Here is a 13376-nt window from a genome sequence, read left to right on the forward strand (position 1 = left end):
TTTCCGCATCTCTAAGGAGGGTGGAATGGGAAATAAAACCAATAAACTGTAAACTGCTCTCAGAAGAATTCCTTCCAGCGGAATTACAGAAACTTAGGCAAGAGCTGCTACTAAGTTTATGGGCTGGCAGTAAGTTTTCCTGCCCTCATGGCTTTGGGGAAACTCTGATGACTATTCCGCTAGAAGGAGTAATGAGTCAAAGACTGCCCTTAAATCCTGCAAAAGAGGATCTGGGAAAAATACCTGGCACCCCCATGACTATCCTTCCCACCACCTGGTACAATCAGAAGTGAAAATGCCTCAAGTTGATGTTGAAACAATAACTCATCTCACCCTCCACAAAGGCACAGGACATCTCTCAGCAACAGAGATCTTTCCTCTAATCAGAAGTACACTCTTTGGCTGGTAGTAACTATGGCTTTCAAATGTTGCAAACAAAATCTCAGGAACATCGAGTATATAGCATATGATAGTACACAAAAATGGTATAAAATAGTATAAACTTTATCTGTCAAGAGAAGACGTGTAGATTTTATTATGAAGTTATTCTTTAAGCCGATCATTATTTCCATAGAAGTTCTCCATAAAAATAATAAATTCTGAGATTATACCTAGCATTTATAGCTAATACAATTGATTACCTATTATATGGCAGGCATATTCAAAGAATTTACATACAGTTACTCATTTCATCTTTGAAACAACTACAAAAAGCAACTCCAAAGGCAGGCACATAATTTGAGTTTCAGCCCCATCTTTTCCCATTCATTCACTCAGTAAATACTTACTGAGGGCCTAGTGTATAGTAAGCACAGGACTAAAAATACAGCCACTAGGACACATGGGGTCCCAGCCTTCAAGAGCTAAAAGGCCAGTCCTTATTAGCTGAGTGAACTTGGACTAGTCTCACATCCTTGCTCAGACCAGGCTCTTAAGGTTTACTATACTCTGAGGCTTGGAATGTAACCATCCTTCCTACTTCACAGAGTTGTACTGACAATCGGATGAGATAAGCCACGTGAAGGGCTTGGTATAGTACCCACCACAGAGTAAGTACTTAATGAATGTTGGCTATTATTACTGACATTAAAATGACATGCAAGTATAAGGGATGCTCTTATAACGTTCTGTAATCAAACCTAAAGACTAGACATACTATGATGTTTACTATGGCCTGGTCATGGCGAAGTCTAGTCTTTAGATGTGATTACAGAGCCCATTTCTCTTACAAGCCCATTTCTCTTATGCACCCAAATGGATACTTCTCACTTGGCAACTGACTCTTAATAATAGAAATAAGCCTCCCTGCACGAAAACCAGACACAAGTGCTGGCAAATGGCTTAAAGGCACTGAGCTCATCTTCATCAACATTTTTAAAGAACAAAGCTGTTTCAGTAAGAGAAGGCAGGTGCTGAAGAACTGCCTTCTTTCTCTGTCTCAGAGTCAGGCTCAACTGGAGGGGAGAAGATTGGCCCTGGAGTGGGTTTATGGTTATGATAAGGTGGAGAGAGGGGTAACTTCCTTTTTTTTTTTTTTTTTTTTAAGATGGAGTTTCACTCTTGTCGCCCAGGCTGGAGTGCAATGGCGCGATCTCGGCTCACTGCAACCTCCGCCTCCCGGGTTCAAGCAATTCTCCTGCCTCGGCCTCCCTAGTAGCTGGGATTACAGGCATGTGCCACCATGCCCGGCTAGTTTTTTTTTGCATTTTTAGTAGAGACGGGGTTTCTCCATGTTGGTCAGGCTGGTCTTGAACTCCCGACCTCAGGTGATCTGCCTGCCTCGGCCTCCCAAAGTGCTAGGATTACAGGCATGAGCCACCGCGCCCAGTCCAGAGGGGTAACTTCTACAATGTATGTGACATTAGGCTTTTGCAATCTAATGGGGTAACTAAGAAGGGTTTACCATCTAAGAAGGGGTAACTTCTGCAATGTATGTGACCTAGGTGTTTACCATCTTCCTGTAAGATCGTGCAGCATGTTCAACAACACCCAGCATGGCAGCTAACTCCCTGAGCCACACGGGGCTGTGGGGGCTGTAGTTGACCAGGAATGAAGCCTTCTGCTTGAAGTTCACAGACAGCCCAGTAGGAAGCTCAGTGGAAATGACTCTGACTAGAGCTGCCATGTACCAGGCACTTCCTGCTTCACTAATGACCACCCTATAAAAAACAAAAGTGGCCTCTCTCGGCTCACTGGCTTATTGCCTTCACAACACTCAGTGCAATTGGTGCTTCTCTTATTTGTTGACTTGTGCACCATTTGTTTCCCCAACTAGAACAAACATCGGCTCTAAGAAGGCAGGGACCTTATGAGCATCTGGCATGTCACTGACATCTTAAGGCACGTTTGCTGAATGAGGAATTAAATAAATGAACGAATGACATAAAATCTGCACAAAAATCCTGTGACACAGGTATTATTCACTCTATTATAGAGATTTAAAAAACCAAGGCCCCAAAAGAATAAGTCACATGAAAAAGAGGCCACAGCAGTGAGTGGTAGAGCCAGAAGCTGAAAGAAGCTCAGGCCTTTCCTCTGGAGCCTCCCCAGGGTCAAAAGGGACCTAAGTGTGCCCTTAAAATGTCTGTGACCAACGTGGACACTAGGTTTTCATGTCTTTCAAGTAATAATAATGAGCTTCAGATATTTCTTCAATATCCTCCTAACCAACAACTCACTTAACCTTTTGTGGCCGTGTTTCCTCACTGTGAGTGATGGGGTTGATCACCAGGTGAGCACAGGCTGGGGACAGGAGGCCTTGGCTCTGTCTTGGCTCAGCAGCTGGCAAGCTGGGCAGTTTGGGGCAAGTCATAGCATTTCTCAGGACTCAGTTTTCTAGCCTTGTGAAAAATGAAGGACCTTTGAGCTCCTTCCAATTCTGACTAGGTGTGGTTTTATGTTTAGACCAATAAGGTCTAAAGGTGTATTCCCTGCCATGCCTCTAGGCTCTGCAGGGTTCACTTGGAGAAAGGGTTGAATGGGTTGGGCCTGGGTTCAGCTGCAACCTTGAAGTTAAGCATTTGTTGATTTCTACTTAGACAGACATTGCATTAGAGATGGTATCTGAATGTCCTGGAGGTTGACAATAGACATTTTTAAAGGCTAAGGCTCCCAACTGCTGAAAACAAAGACAAGCTTGAAGCTGCTGTTGAGCTGTTCTGTGGCCTGGGAGCTCCCAGCTAAGTGGGCTGAGGTTCCAGGCGCTGCCCCCGTCCGTGCTGGCTAGTGAAGGCCTGGTCCCCTCCACAGACTGGGTTCCCAAACTGCTGTCTCCCAAGTGTGCACTACTGGTCATGGGGGAACCGAAAGAGCGGGTAGAGAGAGCAGCGTGAACACACGGCCATTATTGGAAAACCTGAGCATGCAGACAGCACTGCGCATTCCCCGAACCATAGCGCCAGCTCCTCTCCCACAGTGAGCAAGGGAGCAGAGAGATTGTTCCTTAGGGTTGTTTGCCTGTAACTTTTCACCAGCACCTAAAAGATTCAGAAAGGGGAATCGCACTCTGTTTGTTATTTATGCATGTTCTCCAGGACTGGCTACACAGAGTAAATACCTGGAAGCACACGGTAAGGAGCTTCCTTTTTCCTGAAGGGAGTTGTTTGTAAGGGCAGTGCCTGGGAACACTTTAAAAGGGTGAACACTAGGCATAAATCATAAAAGAATTTTGAGAATGTTATTCAGTCAACCTGGGTAGGCCCGAGCTGAATTTAATTTGACCCCTCTCCGAATCTACCTGTCCATCTACCTTCCTATAGAGAAAGCCAGCATGGTTTGAGACTTAAATAGCAATTCTTAAAAATATGTGCTTCTCCCTCTAAGATGTCTTAGAAGTCTAAAGTACTAAGGAAAAGAAAGACAAAAGGTTTAATTTAGCACTAAGGACACTGGGGACACATTTTGTCAGGACTGAGTCCAAGAAATGTCAGTCTGAATGTCAAATCAACAACCTAGAAAAGGTCACTCTTTCCTTTATGTCCCTTTGTAGAGAACAATGATGCCATCCTGTGAGGCTAAGGGAAGTCCAACTTCTTCACTTGAGAGTGTCTTCATCTCTGCCATGGCCAACAAACCCTCTTGGTGGCCCAGGGCCCCGGCTGCTCAGGTATCGCCAGGCCCTCTTAGCTCTGACATCCGTCTGGCTCTTCTCTGCCCACATCTTCCCTCCCTTGGGCTTTTCAGAACCCCTTTGGGCTCTAGCTAGTGACTCTCAGGTCAACGTGCTTTGAGGACTTAGACTAAAGCTCTGGGAAGGCAGAGGAGGTGCCTGGGAAGGACCAGGGGGCTTGGATCTCATAGTTACGGCAGGAATTCAGCTAGAACTGGCTGGCACAGGGCAGGGCACTGGTTATCTCAAGCTCAGGCTACTTTGGTGAGGAGCCCCTGGCTTTCACGCTTCTCTTTCCGAGATACTTGTCCTGTGACACAGCTCAACAAGGAGAGAAAACTCATCCCTCAAGCTTGTAGCTTGGTCTCAATCCAAAGCTACTTACAGCAATCCTGTTGTTTTGATTTTTGGAGCCAGAGGTAATGCTAGACTCTCAAGTTTGGCTGGAATGTTTTTATCAGCTCCAGTGAATCAACCTACCACAGTGGGACATCCGGACGCCCAGCTCAGAGACAAAGCAAGGGTCTGGTTTGGTGGTTGAGACTTGGGTACAACAAGCAGACCAAAAGCCTGAAACCCGTCTCTGCTGTCAGTCATGTGATCTGGTGAAAACCCACAGGAAGTTCAGTGAACAGATGGAGGGCACAACTGCAATAATTTTATTACCACAAAAGTTCAATGGAGTTTTCCCCCTTCCACCTAAAGATGATATAAGATAGCATCAGAAACTCTAGCAAGCACCTGGCACAGGTCCAGAGTCTAATACAATTTAAAATCCAATAGCTACATAGCAGATTGAAAAAAAAAATTCAAGACCATATTAAGCCTCTGAATAGACAAGGAAATGGGAGATTGCTGGTCGCAAGGCAGACCAGTAACTGTTGGCAGATGGCGCAGGTCAGGAGTGACGGGTTAGTGACTACAGACAGCATGTGCAGGGCTTGTGGTGGGCAGTCCTGCTCAGATGAAAACTACACAGGTTTGGAGATCCTGTCATAAAATAGCAGAGGACGCATTTACATTCTTCTTTTAATTCCGGGGGTGAAGGATAAATTTGGGGATTACGTAGCCTCACTATCATTCCTCCTCCATATCCTATTGCTGTGTAACTTTAGTTCGTCAATGATGAGTCCTTAAACCAAATGTTGGTGGGCTTCAGCTAAACAGGAGGCATTTGCTTGGCTGTAGAGGAAAGAGAGGAATAACTTCTGCTCCTTGAACAGGGTGCGTCAGTTAGCGGGAGGAAACAAGAACAAGCGGGGAGCATGACCCAGGATGGGAGGTGGGTGGTGCTCCCGGAGGATGCTCTCCCAGGTAGTTCTGGCGAACACTGGGGCCAGGAGGTTTTAGGTGGGCTTGGACAGCAAACTCTGGGAGAAATAATGAATCATCAGTTCAGCTAAATTGTTGATCAAGACTGAAGTGCAGGCTCTTCCAAGTGTAATGCAGGGAGTGACAAATCTATCAAATATTATAATTTAACAAAAAGAAGATAAGCACTGGTCTATGAATAACATCAGCAATGAATGTGGAAAAGTGTCATTTTATGTTAATTTTACAATTAATGAAGAACTTTGTTTCTTTATTGAGACGGAGTCTTGCTGTGTCACCCAAGCTGGAGTGCAGTGGTGCGATCTCGGCTCACTGCAACCTCTGCCTCCCGGGTTTAAGTGATTCTCCTGCCTCAGCCTCCCAAGTAGCTGGGATTAGAGGGGCACGCCACTACGCCCGGCTGATTTGTTGTATTTTTAGTAGAGATAGGGTTTCACCATGTTGGCCAGGCTGGTCTTGAACTCCTGACCTCAGGTGATCTGCCCGCCTTGGCCTCCCAAAGTGCTGGAATTACAGGCATGAGCCACTGTGCTGGGCCAGAACTAAATTTAAAATATAGAAAATTATAAAGGACCACTTATTAGAAGTTACAAGTTAAGAAACACAAAGTTAAAATTAAGAAGCCCATCATGAGAGTGGCTCAAAAGACAGTTGCAACACATTGCATATCTAGGAACACCATGGCTGGCGACACAGAGGGACTTGGGCAGGGGGTCTCTGGGCACTAAGTTACCACCCAAGAGGGGCACTTACAAGGTTGGCAGACATGGATCCTGAGCTCAGGAAATGGTTTCACCACTGTGGAGTGTCCACAAGTGACACTAACAGTTTTTGTAAGTAAGGGCGAAAAGACTCTTCGGGAAAACATGGAGGATATAAAGTGGAGCCCCATGCTCGGGACAAGCTCTCCACAAACCATCGTATCATTGGCTAGAACTGGAAGCCCCCCTGAGTCTGAATCTTGAGCAAATGTCCCTGGTAGGACCTCTGTCACAGACCTAGGCTAAGGGGATTCACAGAAAGGAGAGAAACTTAATCTTCGGTTTTCAATTTCTCTCTTCTGGGGGCTGGTGGGAAGGTACAGACTCTCCTGCTGCCTTGGTGTGTGGCAGGGTTGTGACTTGTGGAGACAGGGCTGGGGTGGGGGTTGCTGGAACTGCATGTGGAGGGACCCTCTGGAGCAGACAGAGGCTGACAGCACCCTTCTGGGGCCGATCTGCAGTGAGGTGTGGCTAGAGGTAAGTTTGGAGAGGTGGGTGGAGGCACGGAGGCAGCCTTGAGGGAAGCCTGTTCACCTGGGAAGCCTAGAGTCGAGAGGACAGGTGGAGGACAGAGACTCGTGATCTAAAAGCCATCAGCTGCGGGGCGGCAGGTGAAGTTGCCTACACGTCAACTCCTCAGGAAGGCTGACTGCATTACTGAGTCAAACTGCCTGATGCAAATCAATTCCCACTTAGGAGGCTGGGAGAAGGAGAATATTTTGATTCCAAGGTAGGAGATGGGGGCAAAAGTGGAGAATTCTGCTGTCTGTCTTCAAAGGTGATGATACTAATGAGAGACAGAATCTGAATACAAGGTGCCAAGAGTCCTTCCTAACCCGCAGCAGTGATGCTGTCTTTGAGGTTCTCAACAGACTGGGTGGGATCCTGCCCATTAGTAGCCCCAGGCCAAGCTGCAGAGCTTCCCAAAATGCCGAGGGCCAAATGGGCAGAATGCTAAACTAAAGCACAGCAGCATGCTGTGGGTGAGTAACCTGAATTCCCTTTCTTGGACAAAGGTCTCCCCACCTTTGTGAGAATGGGAAGGCAAAGACTACGATGAGCTGAAGCCTGGAAAGGCTGGGTGAAGAAATGTTTCCCTCCAGCGTTCCAGGAAATATCCTGGGAGGGCTCACAGCAAAAGATGAACAAGCAACCAGTGGCTGACTCTAATGGAACAACGGCTCCCCGCTGCTGGCCAGTGAGGATGGAGGTGGTGACGCTGCTACGGCAGATGAGGCGACTCAGCCCAGCAGCCACGTGAGCCTGGCTAGGGGAAGTGAGTAATGAGGGGGCTGGGGGAGGTGCAGGCTGAAGGAAACTTTGGGGTTTCTCAAGTCGTTCCTGTCTCTTCAGCTGTCACCCTCTGCTCCCACTTTCCTGAAATGGAGGCAGGACTCTTCAGACAACTCAGAGACTCAAGAGCCACCAAATGGGCTCAGGCCCTGCTTTCTGCTAGCATTGCCACAGAGGCCCTAAATGCCACTGAAGACAGGCCATTTTCATTGACACTGTTAGAGTAGAAAAGAAAGAGAATACTTGAAACTCTGTTTTCCAAAACCAAAGTAGAGAAAGCTAATAAGCAAGGGACAGGTGATGTGATCAGAAATCAAACAGGATTTGGCTCTCAGGCTACATGCCACTGAGGAGAGGAGAATCTTCACAGAGGGCTAATGAGTGTAAAAATATTCGTATTTGTAAGCTGAAACAAAGACTGAATCTCCATTAATAAAAGCCTATTCTTTTTCATTCATGATTCCTGCTTTATTTATTTTATTATTATTTTTAAAGACAGAGTCTCACTCTATTAGCCAGGCTGGAGTGCACTGGTGCAATCTCAGCTCACTGTAGCCTCAACCTCCCAGGCTCAAGCGATCCTCCCACTTTAGACTCCCTAGTAGCAGGGACTACAGGCGCATGCCACCACGACTGGGTAATTTTTTTTTTTTTTGTATTTTTAGTAGAGACGGGGTTTCACCATGTTAGCCAGGATGGTCTCGATCTCCTGACCTCATGATCCGCCCACCTTGGCCTCCCAAAGTGCTGCGATTACAGGCGTGAGCCACCGCGCCCGGCCACACCTGGGTAATTTTTGTATTTTTTGTAAAGACAGGTTTTTGCCACATTGTCCAGGCTGGTCTTGAATTCTGGGGCTCAAGAGATCTGTTGCCCATCTCAGCCTCCCAAAGTGCTGGGACTACAGGTATGAGCCATGGCCTGGCCCAGTTCCTGCTTTTATCCTTTCCTGTACAAAAAGGCATAGGTCATAAGTTTCATATCTCAGTGTGTTAGCAATGTAAAACCTGGCTCACCATATCCAAAATAGGGTCTTGATCTGGCCTTGGGGCAGGCTAGAAATTTAACTGCACTGGTATAAATCCATGTGATCTGAACTTTTTTTTTTTGTAATTTTCTTATGAAGGGAGCAGTTTCACAGTTTACAACTTTATGAACTAGCAATAACACCATGGGCAGGATAGAGGGAAAGTACATTCAGAGGTGGCAAAGCAGTGATGCTGACCAATCAGACAAAGAGACCGCAGAGAGGAAGGACTTGACACCTCTGCGGACTGCTGCTCCTTGAGCCCAGGTCTCTCGTGGACACTGCTCAGGGGCTGGCTCAGGCAGGGCCACAGACGAACATGCACAGTGTTTCCCAGGTAGGCCTGTGGCACGATGGGGCCAGAAAGAGCCAGGGCAAGGGAGCTGGGAGTCATGCTCATTCCCACTTGCCCCACATGTTAACTGGGGTGGGGGGTTTGGTGGTGGCCCAGGAGTCACCCTGCCCCATTGTTCCTAGTCTGACAGCTGAAGCTGCACCAGGCACACCACCATGACATCTGCTGTCTTCCTCTCCTCAGCCTAGACAGGCTGGAAGGCAGAAGAGCAGCAGGCAGCTGGCATTTCATGCTCCCCATGGCAACTGTCGCACTGATCAATTGCTTGAAATTTCAATAAATACTATGAAAAAGAAGTGTAAACTTTTAAAACTACCATGTACCTCTCCCATTTAGGCTATGAATGGTATCATGGAGGGAAAATTCAAGACGTCTGGATTTTAGAGGTGGCTCTGACACTAATAAACTTGGACAAACCATGTCCCTCTTTGACACTTAGTTACTTCATCTGTAAACCATTACGGCTGATGAGGTCTGCTCTGACTGGTGGAGACTGGAGCTGAAGACTGACTGTGATGTTGAGGTGGTGCGGGCAGGGCTGAGAGGCCCAGTGAGGGCCAGGCACAACTGCTGGCTAGACTCTGTTAGCACCTTGCTCTGACTTCTCCAAGCAGTCCCAGAGAAGGGCCTCAAAGGAGTCCATCTTCTGCCTTGGAACAAGATTCAAAGCCAAAGGACAACTGGAAAATACAAGACTTTTCCCTTCTCTATCATGATTTTTTTCAAATCAATGCCCCAGAAGGCAAGTAAAACATCTGTAGATGAAGCATTTGGAGATCTCTAGTCATTTTCAAAACAAGGAATTAAGAGCAAGCACTCATATTTTATAACACAGGCTCCAATTATGCTAAATTTACATTTTTTTTCTTTTTCTTCTTTTTTTTTTTTTTCTCAGAGGCAGGGTCTTGCTCTGATGCTCAGGCTAGAGTGTAGTGATGTGATCATAGTCCATTGCAGCCTCAAACTTCTGGGCTCAAGTGATCCTCCCGCCTCAGCCTCCTGAGTAGCTAGGACCACAGGTCTGCACCACCATGCCTGGCAAATTTTTAAATTTTTTATAGAGATGGGGTCTCACTATGTTGCCCAGGCTGGTTTTGTGGTCAAGTGATCCTCCTGCCTTGACCTCCACAAAGTGCTTGGGTTACAGGTGTGAGCCACACTGCCTGACACAAATTTACATATTTCAATAAAGAAAGACACACTGCTTATCTCTTAAGGGACCAATGATAGATAATTCAATTTGTTATACACTGTAAGCATGAAAATTAAACAACATTGAGAGTTACTTTGGAAACACCCATAAAACATTTTAAAGGATCTTTCAAAAGGAAATTCCAAATTTAAATAATCAACATACTATAATAAGACGCTTATATTTGGGGTTATTTAGAGCAAGAGGATGTAGAACATACCTTTTTTTTTTTTTAAATCAAAATTTGTTATACATAAGAAAAAGTGAAAACTCTAAATTTCCCCTAGAGAGAACTAATGTATGCTCAGCACAAAAGGGGTGACAACATCTGAGTTTTGGAACTTGTACAGTGAAAAAGCAGATTTAAGGAAGATAGAATGATGTGCTTATTTAAAGAGAAACTTACACTGTAAATACATCTTCTATGGTTTCTACCTCTAAGTGCATACAAAACACTTTCTGATGAAGAAAGATGTTTCAAGATAAAACTTCTGATTAAATCCCTCTTGCAAGGATTAGTGTCCTTATAGAAAAGACCACAGCCAGTCAGCTAGTCCCGTCCACCATGTAAGGACACAGCTAGAGGGTGCTGTCTACGAACCACAAAGTGGGCCCTCAGCAGACACCAAATCTGCTGGTGCTTTGATCTTAGACTTCTCAGCCTCCAGGACAGTGAAAAATAAGTTCTGTTGTTTATAAGCCTCCCATTCCACAGTATTTGGTTATAGCAGCCCCAGCAAACTAAGACAAAAGGTGACCTGCTCACCCATGCATCCTTCTTTCCTTTTTATTAATATTTACATTATAACTATAATCACTAGTGCTTTAACAAATACAATGGTGATACAAAATAATGGTCATCTTTGCCACCTGGTTGATGGGTCTGCATCACTGAGCTGTGACTGTACCAGAACCCTAACACAATGGTTGATCCTTAGCTGTTTTCCTGGCTGTTCCGGAGGTCAGGCCTGTAGCAAGGGGCTCAGCTGGCAGTTAGGGGCCCAGGTGGCTGCTACACAGTGTGGTGGTATGAGGGAGGGGGCTGTGCTGGGAGTCCTGCAAGCTGAAGGCTTACTCAGTACCACCGCAGACCCAACATCTTATTATGGAAAATTACCCATGCACACCAAAGTGGGGAAAATAATACAGTGAACACTGTGTGCCCATCAACCAGCTACAAGCCATTAACTCATGGGCACTCATTTAAGCTACCCCAACTTCCCTCCTCTGAATTAGTTTGATGCTAATTCTGGACATTATATATTTTCACTCTTAAATATTAACCTAATTAAACAGGTAAGAACATTTTACCCTGCTTTAAGAAAACCCAATATGAGAATAAAATAAATTATAGGGTGACGCTTCGTACCATAAAAGCATTTAATAAAAATATGAAATATGGTCCCTGCCCTTAAGGATCTTAACATTTACTTGGAGAGCTAAGATAAATGCAAATGAAAAAAAAATCACTAAAAAGCAATCCTCTAACATAACCTAATGTTAGAAAGTACAATGTAATAATTGCCAGTTCTGATTTGTATGGACTCTGGAGTCTCCACAAACTGGGTGCCCAGGACCTCTGAGCTTCATTTGCTTCCTCTCCTTTAAGCAAACCATCAGCCTCTGCCAGGTGAGCTCCCTGGGGTCCCCTGCACACTTCAGGCAAATGCCCGCCTCCATGTCTTTTCTGACAGGTCCCTTTATAGCTAGGATGTCCTTCCCACCACACTTCCATTTCCTACAGTGCTGGTGCGGATGCTTCCCTCCCTCCAGAGTCTTAAGTGGTCCTCTCCAGTGCCCAGTATCTGCCTGCTTACAGCATTACCTGTATATTTCCTACAAAGTGCCTGGCTGGACATGGGTTTGGATAGTTTTCATTCACTACTGGACATAAATGATTTGAAGGTAGGCCCTCTGTGTGCCATGCAGCCCCAGGTCAGGCATTGCTGAGTGAAGAACAGTATTAGAGAAGGGAGGGGGGGAGAGAGGGGGAGAGGAGGAGAGGAAGAGAGGGGAAGGGAGGGGGGAGGGGGGGAGAGACGGAGGGGGAGGGGGGGTAGAGAGGGAGAGGGAGAAGGAGGGAGAGAGAGAGAGAGAGACTGTGAAAAGTACAGTCAGGGGATGCTGGCAAGATAATTCACCTGGGGTGGTCCTGATGGAGAGGAGAGAAGTGTAAGGCACTGTCTAGTCAGGGAAATTGTTCAGAAGCCTGGCTGAGAAAAAGGTTTGAACTATCCCTTTCTGAGCAGTTCCTGGGTAGTGAGGGGGGCATGAACAAAAAAGTCCATAATAAAAATCTGATCATGTTACTCTGTGCTTAAAAAAATCTCAATGGCTTCTCAATGGAAACCACTGCCACAGAAGATACCAAAAAGTAGAGGCAGCGCCTTCGAACCATGGTGTTCCTAATCTAGACATGGAGATAAAACATGTACAAAAATAACTATCAGACAAGATAGGAGGTGATAATATCATCTGAAGTGTGCAAATAAGTGTAATCTGTGGGGATCCAGGGAAGGGAGAAATTAAACTGGAAGCATCAAGAAAGGCTTCAAGGAGGAGAAGGCACCTAGGTGGTCTGTAAACAAAGGGTAGGATTTGGGCATGTGGAGGTGGGGGAAAGGGCATCCCAGGCAGAGGAATAATAGAAGCACAGACAGGGAGACAGAAAAGCACAAGGGTGCCCACGGACCAGCCGGTGTGTTTGAGAATAAGAGGGGGAATGTGAAAATAGCTTGGAAGGCAGGTTTATGGAGATCTGCTGAGACTGAGAGCCTAGACTTTTCTGCATACAAAGTGGGGCCACTCCATGCACCTGAGCAAAGCTGTGCCCAGGACCTCAGCGTGCTCTTGGGAGACTACTTGGGAAACAATGTGGTCCCTCTGGATGGGAGGGAAGCAGCCCTTGGAGGGGAGCAGCTGGGGGACTAGTGCAGGGTCTAGGCGATGGGGGCTGAGGGCCAGGACCCAAAGATGACAGTGGGAACGGAGGAGAGCTGGCAGTGCCACCAGGGTGAGTGGGCAGAGAGACTTGGCAGCTCTTCACAGCTGCCTCTCCCCAGAAAGGGAAGGAAATCAGGGCTGGGAAGGAAGAGATCTAGAAATGAATCCAAGAGCTTCCTCTGTAAATAGTCAAACTTCATATGTTTAGAGTCCAATGACCTATGTTGCTTTTGTTTTTCCCTAGAAACAAAAGAGCAGACAAATAAAATTCTGTTTCCATCCTCCATCTGGCTCCATCCTAATAAGTCTTTATTTTTCTGATACGGTCTCTCTTTGAGCCAGTTTGCCTCTGGGAAAGGGTCTCT

The 13376-nt window shown here is 46.2% G+C and overlaps 1 protein-coding gene across 9 annotated transcripts in view; it reads right to left on the reverse strand.

Moving 5' to 3' along the window:
- DYM (dymeclin) overlaps positions 1-13376 on the reverse strand; it is a 410032-nt gene that overhangs the window by 4757 nt on the left and 391899 nt on the right. The gene's annotated exons all lie outside the window — the stretch shown is intronic.

Source organism: Gorilla gorilla, chromosome 17 (genome assembly GCF_029281585.2).
Source record: "Gorilla gorilla gorilla isolate KB3781 chromosome 17, NHGRI_mGorGor1-v2.1_pri, whole genome shotgun sequence".
NCBI lineage: Eukaryota > Metazoa > Chordata > Mammalia > Primates > Hominidae > Gorilla > Gorilla gorilla.